This window comes from Rattus norvegicus, chromosome 1 (genome assembly GCF_021556685.1).
Source record: "Rattus norvegicus strain SHRSP/BbbUtx chromosome 1, alternate assembly SHRSP_T2T, whole genome shotgun sequence".
Taxonomy (NCBI): domain Eukaryota; kingdom Metazoa; phylum Chordata; class Mammalia; order Rodentia; family Muridae; genus Rattus; species Rattus norvegicus.
In genome coordinates, this window is record NC_141534.1 from 159,603,171 (window position 1) to 159,616,776 (window position 13,606).

Below are 13,606 nucleotides of genomic sequence, written 5' to 3' on the forward strand. Positions count from 1 at the left end.
AAGGTTTAGCTCTCCCTCCCACGGGATTTGGGTGCAGAGAACTGTTTATTCGGTCTGTTTCTTTCAGGTTCCAGCGGTGTCTCTGGCAGGGGTCCTGCCGCTCCTGGGCCCTCCCCCACGGGAGCCCAGAGGCCTTATACAGTTTCCTCTTGGGCCAGGGATGTGGGCAGGGGTGAGCAGTGTTGGTGGTCTCTTCCGCTCTGCAGCCTCAGGAGTGCCCACCTGACCAGGCCGTTGGGTCTCTCTCTCACCGGGTCTGGGAGCAGAGAGCTGCTGCGGGCCGGGATCCGCGGGTGTGGGACTTCCGGTAAACACAGAACGTGCCCGGTCCTAGAGAAATTCTGCTTCCGTGTGTCCCAAGCTCACCAGGCAGCTTTCTTGCAGCAGAAAATTTGGTCTTACATGTGGTCCCGAGGCTCAGGTTTGTTCGTGGGGTGCTGCCCAGGGCTCTCTGCAGCGGCAGCAACCAGGAAGACCTGTGCCGCCCCTCCCATTTTATTTTTCAAAACTATTTTTAATGTGTATTTTATTTGCTTTTTTGTAGTTTTTTATTAATCCTTGTCATTTTGTTGTTGGATCTTTTGTAAAATGTGTTTTTGATATTTTCACCCTTCTCTCCCAACTCCTCCCAAATTCATGCCTTCTTCCTCACTTACAAAATGTTATGTTTCCTCTTCTACCTCTTCCTGCTCTTCCTCCTCCTCCCCCACACCCATCAAGTTCAATTTCTGCTGCCCAAATACTCTTAGATATGTGACTGTCTACTGGAGTGCGGTTGACCTACCACTGGCCACACTACTGAAAACAACAGGAGTTAATGATAGGACCTCATGCCACACTCCCATCTCTATGCTAGGATTTTATTTTATTTTGCCTATTCTGAGCTTGTTGTGTTAAAACTTAGGTGAGTTATAGTTTCTTCCTTTCCCCTTTCATTTCCCTGACCATTTAGAGTTCTGGCAGCTTCTGCTCCTACTTGAAGAAGAGTTGATTCTCTGTGCTGTGTTTATAAAGATTATAACTGAAGATTTTAGGAAAAGCAGTGTAAAATGTTCAGAGAACATCCCCAGGTCTTGGGTGCCATTTACTGAATTTCAAATACAGGTAAGTTTTACCTAAAAGAATGGTTTTCCATATATTTTTAAAAGATTTATTTATTATATATAAGTACACTGTAATTATCTCCAGACACACCAGAAGAGGGCATCAGATGGTTGTGAGCCACCATGTGGTTGCTGGGATTTGAACCCAGGACCTCTGGAAGAGCAGTCAGTGCTCTTAACCACTGAGCCATCTCTCCAGCCTGGTTATCCATTTTTAATTGAATTTCATTTATTCAATACTTTCAGTTAATTAACGAAGTCTTTTAAGTGTATGGGTATTCTGCCTGCATGCATATTCTGGCACCATGTGTGTGTGTGATGTTCACAGAGGAGGGTGTTTGATTCCCTGGAACTGGAGTTACAAATTGTTGTGAGGTACCATGGGACTCGAACCTGTGTCCTCTGATGAGCATCCACTGCTCTTAACTGTTAAGTCATCTTTCCAGCCCTGCCCTCACTTCTGTAAGCACATATTTTATTAAAGCATAATATAAATATTGAGGGGCTGGGGATTTAGCTCAGTGGTAGAGCGCTTGCCTAGGAAGCGCAAGGCCCTGGGTTCGGTCCCCAGCTCCGAAAAAAAGAACCAAAAAAAAAAAAAAAAGAAAATAATATAGATATTGAAAATAAGAGAAATTAAAATGCATGGGCTGATGAGTTGCTTGATGTAATTATCATCCAGATCAACAGAGAACATTATCAGGCTCTTGGAAAAAAAAATATATAAAATATGTGGGTATTTTGCCTAGTATTTTTGTTCATTGTTCTATGTTAGTTTTAATTGGTTACTTATTTATTCACATTGTTCTATGGTGTTCTTATTTATTTCAAATTAAATAAATATTAAATATTTTAAATTAAAATGAAACATAATAAAGAACACTAATTTTGGTAAGTCCCACAACAAAGTCCACTTGTCTGTCATGGAATTATCAAATTTCATTAAAGCATTTTGTTGAGTGGTGCAAGAATTCTTGGTGAAGTGGCATAGAAACTTGTATTTTCTGTAATGCAAAGTGAAGAAGAAGGAGAGCTCTGTTGAGGCTTCTTTGGTTAGTATTTTTCAGGTACCAGTCATGTCATTCTGTCTACAGGAAGTGATCTACCATGGCTTACCAGAGTCTTTCATCTGCGCACCTCCCTAAACTCTGAGGACATCCAACGTCTGAAAGACTGGGTCTTGGAGACCTGGGTGAACCTGGCCATGGTGAACTACCCACATTTGGCTAAGTTTTTAAGGCATTTGCCTTCTTAGCCTATCAAGGTAACAGCACAATGTCCTGTCCTCATTTACAAATCACCTTTTGGCTTTTATCAGAAGGAAGACACACTAATGATTAGGGGCTCTGTGGAGCTGGCAGTTCTGGGCTGGTACCCTCTGGTTATGTCGCCTTGGCTATTTTAGCTATCCTTCCTTAGCCTTAGCTCCCTCTTCTGAAAATTGGGGATAGAAAACATTGATTATTGCATAAGAGTGATGGTTGCTGTTAATAGAATAGTTGCTGTGGGCTGTACTTTGTTTATGTGGTTTATCCAATTTTGTGATATATGTATCATGCCTAAATATATGTAACATATGGAAGAAACTTGATAAGTGACCATTTTATCACAGTGCTATAGATATTCAGTGAGGTGTTAAACATTGTAAATGCTGTTTGCCTGAAGGGTGATCGATATATGCTGAGCAGCAGATTGGGAAAGAGTATCTTGTAGGCATCACTGGGAGGGTGTGGCCCCAAGCTGCCACTCATTCCTCAGCATCCTGGATGAGGGGGCTACCTCCTTGGACTGCCCCATTTTTGTTCCATATGCCTCAGACAAACAGACATCAATAGTTGCAAATCCTTACACTAAGATCGTGAGAACTTATGCTCCTGAGAAGTATAAAGACATTGATTTTTAGGTTCTACAGATGCGTGGACCTTTTGTAAACTTGTTATTTTTATAATTTTAAAGATTCTTTTGCTGTTCACATCATTTATGCTCTGGGTTCTTTTTAACTATTCTCCTGTTAATAATAAGAGTTTTTAAAAGTGGGCTGGAAAGATGGTTCAGTGGTTAAGAGCACTGACTGCTCTTCCAGAAGTCTTGAGTTCAAATCCCAGTAACCACATGGTGGCTCACAACCATCTGTAATGAGAGCTGATGCCCTCTTCTGGTGTGTCTGAAGACAGCTACAGTGTACTTATATATAATAAATAAATCTTTAAAAAAATTTTAAAAAATAAAATAAAACAAAAGAGTTTTTAAAAGCAAAGGACAGCAATGTTCTGAGGATCTTTTTGACTCCACAGCTAGAGTGAGTGCTAGAAATGAAAATTTCATTGGTTAGACGAAAGCCAAATTTCAAAAGCTCTTTCAACTGTACCACTGAACTACTACACCCTACTTAAAAATTTTTTAATTAAAACAAGTCCACTTGTTCTCACAGTTTTTTCCTTCATGTACAAAGTAAACATCTTGCACAGAACAGGCTGGAAACCAACATGCATTGAATTAAACTGGACGTTGATAATACAAAGTTATTATTTTTGGAGCTCACTTCATAGCTTAGCGTGGTCTAGAACTGTCCACCCTACACAAAAACCAGTTTTCTTGCCTTTGGGTCGACCAGTTTCTCCTCTTTCCACAGTTAGCTAAACATTTATTTTTCACTGATTCTGTCTCACTGTGCCTCGCTCCTGCACTCAGCTCCAGTTCTCTCTGCTCTCTGCTCATTCTGTTTCTCCTTTCGTGACCCTATCTGTCCTCACAGCCCACTAATCCCTGGAACACTGCCCAGCTGGGGACCGCTCTTTCACATGGATGGTTCCATTTAGCCAGAACTCCTCCCCTCTCTGATGCACTTCCTTCTCTGTAAGGAGCTGACAATCAGCAGACCTTTTCTGAGTCGGTAACTCAGGCTTAGCGCGGTGAGATAACAGTTGAGTTGTGAGAGAAAATCGGCTATTTCCAATTCGGTCTGTACCGCGTACATCTCTAGAGTATCGTTGGGCAGTGACTAAATGCCGTTTTCCACGTCAATTCAGCTAGCATTCTCTCTAATTTGTCTTTGCACATTGTCTCTGTTTGCTTTTGTTTACTGTTAACAGAAGCTGCAACAGTCATGCAGAAATAATCACGGACTTGGCCCGCAGAACACAGGGAGGAAGAGAAAGGAGAAATAGAAAACCTCTGTCATTTGACAGTTCAGGCCACATGAAAAACCACAACGCCTCTTTGTAGCTTAAAAGACACTTTTTAAAGAGGGCCGCAGTTCCTTAAATTGTGTAGTCTTTTAGTTGATGGCAAGTTAAATATTTTCATATTTCTAGCTTCGTTTCAGAGCATGCGAATACACTCGGTGAAATACTAAGACATAAAAGGGAAAACCTCTTCCGTTTGTCTTGGCTTTTGATAATGTATGCACCCTCTCTGGGTGGTTTAAGCGGTTTAGATGCATTCTATGAAAAGAGAGCTTTTACTGACAAAACTAATGTGATTATCTGAGGCAGTGTGAGAGGGATGTTGGAGCCTTAAAGAAAGAGAATCTGGTCTAAAAGCTCAATGTATCAGTTTAATCCTTCTTCTAATGGAGGGATGGAGAGACGGCACTCTGGAGAGAAGATTGGCCTTTTTGTTTTCTAAGACTGTCTTCTTCCCTTTTAAGAATTGTGTCTTTGCCCTACCTTCCTTTTATTCAAACACTTATCCTTCTAGTCACAGGCACCTAAGACTTTCAGGATAAGTAAGGATAAACTGTTATCCTTACTTTTTTGCCAACATTTGGCAGAAAGGGCAGACACAATGGGGTGCAGACCTGATCAGTCTAACATTGCACGAGTGTTTTACTTCCTACACCTCTTTATTTTGGCAATGAAGTAGCTTTGTAGCCCAAGCTAGCCTGGAACTTGTGATCCTTTGGTTTGTCCTCCCCAGAACTGAGGCTTGTCGGAACACACCTGGCTTTTACACTATCTTTGTACTTTTTAAGACATTAAATGTGCATTGGTGCTTATGCTGCATGTATGTTTGTATGAGGGAGTTGGATCCAATGGAAGTTGAGTTACAGACATTTGTGAGCTGCCATGTGGGTACTGGGAATTGAACCTGGGTCCTTTGGAAGAGCAGCTAATGTTCTTAACCACTGGGTGATCTCTCCGGCCCCTATTTCTGTACCTTTAAAAACTAGAACTATTAAAATGGACTTCTAGTGTTTTAAAATTTTTTCTCTTAGATTTATTTTTATGTGTGTGGTTTTTGTTTTTGTTTGTTTGTTTGTTTTGCTTGCACATGTGTATGTGCACTGGGTGCAAACCTGATGTCCAAGGAATTCAGAACAGAGCATCAGATCTTCAAAAACTGGAGTTAGGGACAGTTGTGAGTCAGTACATGAGCGTTAGAAAACAAACCTAGGTTCTCTGCATGAGCAGCAAATGCTTTTAATGCTAAGCCACCTTTCTAGTCTCTCTTTCTCGCTCTTCAAGTGAGTGCTTGCCTATACTAGGAAACAGAAAGTAAATTAACTCTGAGTCAAATGACTAGTACTGAGTCTGCTGTTAATCTATTTTAGTTTCCTTTAAAGTATTGCAAAGGTATTTAAATTTATACTGCAATAAAATGACTCTCAAGTTAAATTTTTCTTATAAACAAACTCAAAATATATAAAGATAAGCAAACAATTAAAAACATATTTTTATGATGATAATTGGGGAAGCTGGCCATGGTGACACAGGCTTGGAATCCTTGAGAGACTGAAGCAAGAAAACTACAAGTTTGAAGGTAGCTTGGGCAATTTGGTGAACGATTCTCTCTCTGTCTCTGTGTCTCTGTGTCTGTCTGTCTGTCTGTCTGTCTGTCTGTCTGTCTGTCTCTCTCTCTCTCTCTCTCACACACACATACACACACACACACACACTCATAGGCACAAACATTCCAAACAAAGCTAACAACTCACAAATTAAGGAGCACGATGAAGGGAATATCTGTGTGTTAAGTCCTTTGAGAAGTGTTTGTTGTGTTGTTTTAGAGGCTCTTACTGCTTGCTTTCTCATTAAATCACACTCCTCCCCCCTGCCCTTGGAAGTAATTAACAGTGACCGATTCCTTGGCTAATATTTTGCAGGCTATCAAGATTAAGTTGAAGTATCACGTGAGATTGTATCAAAGTGACTTACAAATGTGACAGTTTCCTATGGCTTACCTTTGACTTGGTACTTACGTGCTTTAGGCACATCACACATCTGATTACAGAGTGTGTGCTACTTCTGCTGGAACCACCGTACTCTTGATTAATCAAACAGTGCAGAGATTGTGCGTCCCCTTATCACAGCCATGCTTTCTGAAGCTTTGGGTATTCTAAGTAGAACATAAAGAGACTGTAGATTTGCACTTCCTTTATAAAAAGGAAGCTTGACAGGATCTAGTGAGAAGGCCTTACAATGTTTGTTTCCTATGAACCAGTAATTCCTGCAAGAAGTCATCTTGAAGTTATTAAGAATAAAGATTTAGCTATAGAGATATACAGGTGTGATGATAAAAGATTACCATGTTTCAGATGACTGACCTTACAGTTTTATCTGGTTCTCAGCTCTCCAGCCTGGCTGTTCCTCTGTGAGTTGCTTTACACTGGGAGTGCCCTTCTGAAAGGTTGCTGGTCAGAACCGAACCCTGTTCTCCCAGGAGCATCTGCCTTCAAAAGGGCAGTGACTCCATCAGCAGAGGCCAAGTCTCTGCCTGTGATGTTCCAGGGCTACAGAAACCTATGTATTGTTATCTGGTGCCAGCTTCCAGCCATGCTTGTGTCTTTTAAGAGACAATAACTGCTCTTTGTAGAGACGGGCTATTCATGGGGACTTCTTTTCTTTCCTCAACAGAGGCCCAGTGTTCCTGCCATAAGAAGGGCATCTAATGCCAGTGTGTGAGTCACACCCACTTGCCTGTGTTTTAGGTACTTGTACATCCGCTCCTTTTTTCTCTTGCCGAGCTTCATCATCCGCTGGCCTCACCCACCACACTGCTTGAAAAGAAGTCTTTCTTCTGCATCTACTCTGTAATTCCCTGCTGACCGGGGAAGAGATAAGTCTGCTGAAGGGGACTCGATTTAGAAAGGGGTGAGGGTCAGTTGTTGGTGATGGGTGGTCCAGTACATTCCATGGTTGGCTCTTAGCCTCTCTACTGCTTGGTTATTTGTAACTGCTGTACATCTTAGGGATGCTTTCTGAGAAAACTTCTGTTTTAAATGTTATGTGGCTTGAGTTCCCGTGAACAATTAAAGAATTTTCAGCGTAATAAATCACGGTTTTGATTTGGACCTTTCTTCAGCTGGCTTTTCCGATGGCTTTAGGTGCGACAGGTTTGTACTTTCAGTTTAGCTCAGATCCGTTTCATTATGTACACCTGGAGCATGGGCACAGTGTGTACTTATGACCTCACGGGTATTTTTTCTTTAAAATTTTTACATTTACTTATTTACAACTTATTTCTGTTTGTGTATGTGTGCATGCTCATGCATGTGAGCATGTGTGTGCATGAAAGCATGTATGTTTATGTATGCACTCGGGCACATTTAATCATGTGTGTGTGTGAGTGTGTGCATGGGTGTGTATGGTGTCTGTGGGTGTGCATGCTATGGCATGATTCTGAAAAGTCAACTTGTGGGAGTTGCTTCTCTCTTCTATTTTGTGGGTCCTTCAGATCTTCAGGTTTTATAGCTAGCTTCGCCCACTGTTTTTTTTTTTTTTTTTTTGACCTCATAGTTTTGTTGTTTGTCATTGTTGTTTGGTTTGTTTTCTTTTTTAAAGTCAAGGTCTCACTGTGTAGCTCTGGCTGTCTTGGAACTTACTATGTAGCCGAGGCTGGCCTCAAACTGTTGGGTCCTTCTGCCTCTGCCTCCTTAGTGCTGGGATTAAAGCTGTGTATCATATCCAGCTCTCACAGTTTTTTTGGATATTGTATTTTGTGATTTTTTTCTCACATCCAGGATTTCTAAAACTATAAGTCATCTTAGCGGACAGTCCTTGAATCAGGCTGATTACCCGGACAGGCTGAATTAGTGAGATCTGGGTACAATTGTGAAACTCTGCCTCAATGAATTAGATGAAGAGGGACTTAGGAAGACTCTTGATGTCAACCTTCAGCCTTTACATGTACCTACACAAATGTGCTTGCATATCCAACATAGATGTGTGCATCACACATGCGAATACACACACATACAACTGGAAAGAAAAGGCAATTCTCCATATTTGCTAACACACGACTTCTTAAAGTTGATTGTCCAAGAACACAAAGTACCAATTAATAGTCCATAGAAAAATTGTCTTGAATCGGCTGAGAGAATGATTCATTTGGCAAAGTGAATTTTTTATAAGCATGAAGACCCAAGTTTGATACCCAGAAACCATGTAAAAATCCTGGGTTTGTGCTTATAATCCCAGGGGCAGGGGAAGCAGAGGCAGGGTGAGATCTAGGATAGTCTTGCTTAACTGATGAGCTCCAGAACAATAGGACCCTCCCTATCTTACAGAAAGTGAACAGTGTTCTTGAGTATGAAACCTTTGGAATACATGAGAATGTGCAAACACACACACACACACACACACACACACACACGGGGTGGGCAGGGGAGAGAGAGAGAGAGAGAGAGAGAGAGAGAGAGAGAGAGAGAGAGAGAGAGAGAGAGAGAAACAGATTTTTCCCTACAATTTATTTCTTTTCTGTTTGGAATTTTCTTACCTTTTTCAGAAAAGTGATATTGCTGGATGATAGTCCGAGGCAGCATGGTGAGGGGGAGGGATACTTCCTTTCTCATTGCCTTTTTTCTTGACAGGAATGTGTCTCTAGCCCAGCCTTGGACCTCCAACAGGTCCTCTCTTTGAGGCAGAAGAATGGGAGTTCTTCCTTCCAGCCTTTTTCTCTTGACTAGTTTCTTTTTTTGATCTGATTTGCCCATTTTCAATATTTTTTCATATGCAGTGGGAAATCTCTTCAAAGTGTTAACAGGGTATGATGCAGAAAGAGTGGCTTTGTCATTGGAATTGTTCATAGTTTCACAAGGAGGCACTTTCCTACGAGTATAGCACAGTGGGTAGCATGTCTCTTTCGGAAGTAGAGATACATAGGAATAAATTTTGGTTTTACCCTTTGCTAGCTGGTGAACTGGAACAAAAGCAATTGAGTGTCTTCTAGGCAAAGAAGTATATAATAATCTGTCTGGTAGGGTAAGTGCTTTTGAGAATGAGATGATGTATTGGTTATAAACTCAAGGCATAATAATCAGTAGGCTTGGTAATGATTTAGTTATAATTCTATTTGTGAATTTTCTCTACCATTTTATTGCAAAATATTTCAAATATCTAAAAAAAGTTGAATAACATTGGGTATTGAACACCCATAAACATAACTTGAACATGTTAAAGAAAGACTCTATCACTGAACTACATCTCTGGGCCCTTACCTCCCAAATTTTATAAATAATTTTTAAGTATATTTGACTTATGACAAGCATATTCACTTAGAAATCTTTTTATTCTTCTTAATGTAATACATTTCAAGGTAAATCATAGACATCTCCCCCTAAATAATTAAAGTTTTGTATTTTCAACTAGAGTTCAATATTAGCTTATGATAGTTATTATTATCATTATTATTATTACCAAAATTATTATTACTGTTATTTTAGAGGCAGGTTATCAATATGTAGTCCTAGCTGTCCTGGAGCTCACTATGTAGACCAAGGCTGGCCTCAAACTCACAGAGATACACCTGCCTCTGCCTCTGCTGGGAATAAAAGTGTGCACTACTACACATGAGCCTAGTTCATGATGTGTTTTAAATAATTTAATTTAAAATATAGACTACTAGACTTTGTTTTGACAGTATTCATGCATGCCTCATTTTGGTTGCTCTCTCCCCCTCTCTTTCCCTATATCTCTCTGTCTTCCATCCCTGCTTGTTCCCTTCTGCTCTCAGTGTTCCTCCTTACAGTTATATATCACGATTCTTTTCTGAGGGGAACAGAAATCTACATATAGCAGAATCCACAGATTTTGCAGTAGTGTTATGTAAGTCAGTCTTCCAAGAAGATATGAAATATTTCTATACCTTGGAAAGTTTCCCATCTGTCCTCTGGGCTGTCTCCATTTTGACTTCTAACACAGAGTATTGCCCATGATTTTCATAAGTAGAATCTAGAGACTTATTATAGACTGATGACAGGAGTGTTTGTGAGCTGTGTGGTGCATGACATGTCTCTGATCATACCACAGATGTTGGAACTAGGAGCTGTGTTTCTTCCACAATAAATTTTTGTAAAAGTATAGCCCTTCCATAAAAATGAAAAGGAATGTATGGGCACAAAAGAATAGCAGTGGTGAGGAGCCAAATTTTGTTTGACCAAAACGAAACCTAATACTTAGTATACTAATTAAAAAAAACCAGTCCTTTATTCAGCAGACATTTAGCTATCTGAGACCGTCCTAAACACTGTGGCAGACATTGTAGAATCAAATGAATACAGATAGTATTATAGGGGTTGTGATAAAAATAGAGAGTATGGTACAGCACCAAGGAGGGCACAGTTTGGCTCTTTCAACCTTGGAAACAGATAAGGAAGATCTCAGAGAGGAGGGGATATTTGAGCTGGGTATTATAAAGACCAAGATGGCCAGCCTTCATATAATTAAAGAGTAAGAACAGAGATTTGAAGATGAGCAGAGGAGTGAAGGAGTGTTGTGGGGAATAGTTTTTCTAAACTAGAAAGGCTATATAGATTAAGCTCAAGTGAAAAGTATGTAGGGCTTTACACAACATGTGAATGTTTGCATTATTTCTGCAGTGCAGGGAGAATTTAAAAGATTTATTTGTTTATGATGTTTGCTTAGGAATACTATACTCAAGAGACTGAAAAACTTAAAGAAATAAGAGAGATTTGCTTTTGGTTGTTCTGGAAGTCACTGTAGAGCCTAGCCTAGCTTCATACCATACTTGTGTCTCTGCCTCTAGTGTTTTGATGTTACAGGCATATGTAGCCATATCTAATTTTAGTTAGATGTTTAAGAGTGCCTTATGATCAACTTATAAGCACATTTCTTCTTTGTGTTATTGAACTATAATTTTATATTATCTGACTCTTCCTCTGTTTATCTTTCTGATATGACAGGTAGTATGCCAGTATCTGACAAATCCCTATATATCTGACTCCCTGCTTGTTATAAAGCTGTGAATGTATATTATAATTACTCAGGCCAGTCCAGATGCAGTAACATTTCTGAAACAACTGCTGGCAATTTGGGATCCTGGGTTTGGGGCTATCAGGTAATCATGCGTGACTCCTGGGGCAGTCTTTGCCCTTTGCTGGTACAGTTGTGCTACAACAGAGAACAGAAATAGTTTGTCACCTAACTTGCATTCATGTGTAGATGCTGTTGCATTATACCATGAGACTACCAATGAGTTTTTCATTCTCTCACCCATTCAGCAGACACACAGTGAGTACTTATCATTGAGCAAGCTCTCTTTATGCTTCAAATCTAAAGTCATACACAACATGACTCACCAGCAAATAGAGAAAAAGATAAATACATTAGTACTATAGTAGACTTTCCCAAGTCCTGGAAAGGAGGCATTATATGGATATGTGGAAGAAGTAAAATCTCACTGGACTCTCTCTGTGTCAGAATTCTTTTACCTGCACAGTAAGATTAATAATGGTGATGGTGGTGTTGGTGGTGGTGTTGATGATGATGTTTTTCTTCTACGGTTGTCTTGCAGATTGAGAGTTCTTCCTTGGCATGCAAGCCTACACACCCATTTGTTGTCCTTTGTCAGTGCTTCCAAGATGTAACACATTTGATACAGAGTTAACCAAGTCCGCATCAGAGTTGGCTCTATGTACATCTGACTCTGATATCACATTTTTCATGTCTCCCTAGGTTGTCAACTATTCAGCTGGCAACCAGTTAATTAAAACATTCACCAAGGGCTGGGAACATAACTCAGTAGTAAAAGTGCTTGTCTGTTATGCAAGAGGCTGTGTTTCATGCCTAGTACTGGGAAAATAGTTCTGGAAATCTGTGAATGCCAACACATACATCTTCATTAGTGCTGTGGTGGAATTCTTTGTATTCTCTCTCTCAAACAAGAGTCAGATTGGGCTCTCTATACTCACACCCAGTGGTGCTGAAGATTGCTGCCAGCCTGGCTTAATTTAAGCCTGTGACTTTAGACTCAATGCTATTTTCAACCCAAAAGATGCCCGTTTCCAAGTAAAAGGTGAGACCTTTGGACAGAAAACAGATTATCTTCTACTGGTTTAATTTTTTAAAACTGTGTTTCTCATTTTCAGTTGGACTCTTCAAAACTATACTATTTTGTTCAGCTGTGTAAAGTGGTTGTTGGAAGCTAGAAACATTGGAAGGGCATTGAACACTGAGAAGGTCTCTGGACTAGCTACTGGGTCTGACTTCATCATTAGTTCTGCTGTCACAAAATATCCAAGACTGGGCAATTTACAAACAGTGTAAACTTATTTATCACAGTTGTGTCAGTGGAAATCTAAAATGAAGGTTCTGACAGGTCCTGTATCTAGTAAAGGCGTGGTCTCAGTTTCTAAGATGGCACTTGGCTGGCCTGGCACTCACAATGTAGACCAGGCTATCTTCTAACTCATAGAGATCTGCCTGCTTCTGTATCCCAAGTGCTGGGACTAAAGGAGTTTATCAGCACATCTGTTTTTTTCAGCCTTTTGATGATATTGCCAACGTAAGTCAATTACTTCCCCAAAGGAGCCACTTCTTGTTACTACTAATCTATTACTGGTGGAGGTGGAGTGCTCACACAGGTATGCCAAGCACTGAGACTCTAGGCTCATCTCTATTCTACCAGAGGAGGAAGAACTTTGCCAGTTTAATTTCACTCCTGGAGGTTATCTTTAGGGACAATTTATATGTTTCTTTTAACATCCAAGACTTTAAACTTATAACCTTATAAAAAGCCAAAGATTAAATGTAACTAAATGGAATCTTTATCCTTTGTCTGAATGTTTAATATATGAATTTTGGTCAAATACAATCTCCTTTCGTACTGGATTCAACTACTGCAGATAATTCTTTTAGTCACTTGTTCACCTGCTTATACTATTTAAAACTGTCATGAGCTTCATCTTCGTTTCTGAGAAGTGGGGGGCAGAGTCTGCGAAAGACATTTCAGAACTAGAGCAGAACTCAGTGGGCCTTCATAGCTATAAAGAGTGGTGAAAGAACCCCAAAATTTGGGGAGACTCTCGCTCCAGTCTCAGGATGGCGGCGTGCCCCAGGACACTCGAGAAGCCGATCTTGATGTAATAACAAGAGGCAGCTTTATTAACGAGATCTCGGACTGACACCGAGGTCTTGGGCCGACAAGCATCTCACGCAGGAGATAGAGGAGCCGACCACGAGCCTCTTCAGGCAGGGGTTTATATAGGGGAAGCCAGGGGATTTCTCGAGGTTACACAGGATTGGCTAATTCAAAGAACTCACAGT

At 40.4% G+C, this 13,606-nt stretch overlaps 1 pseudogene; it reads left to right on the forward strand.

Moving 5' to 3' along the window:
* Positions 1-12,489, forward strand: part of LOC148007756 (lysosomal Pro-X carboxypeptidase-like) — a 32,178-nt pseudogene extending 19,689 nt beyond the window's left edge.
* Positions 12,490-13,606: the final 1,117 nt, after the last annotated feature.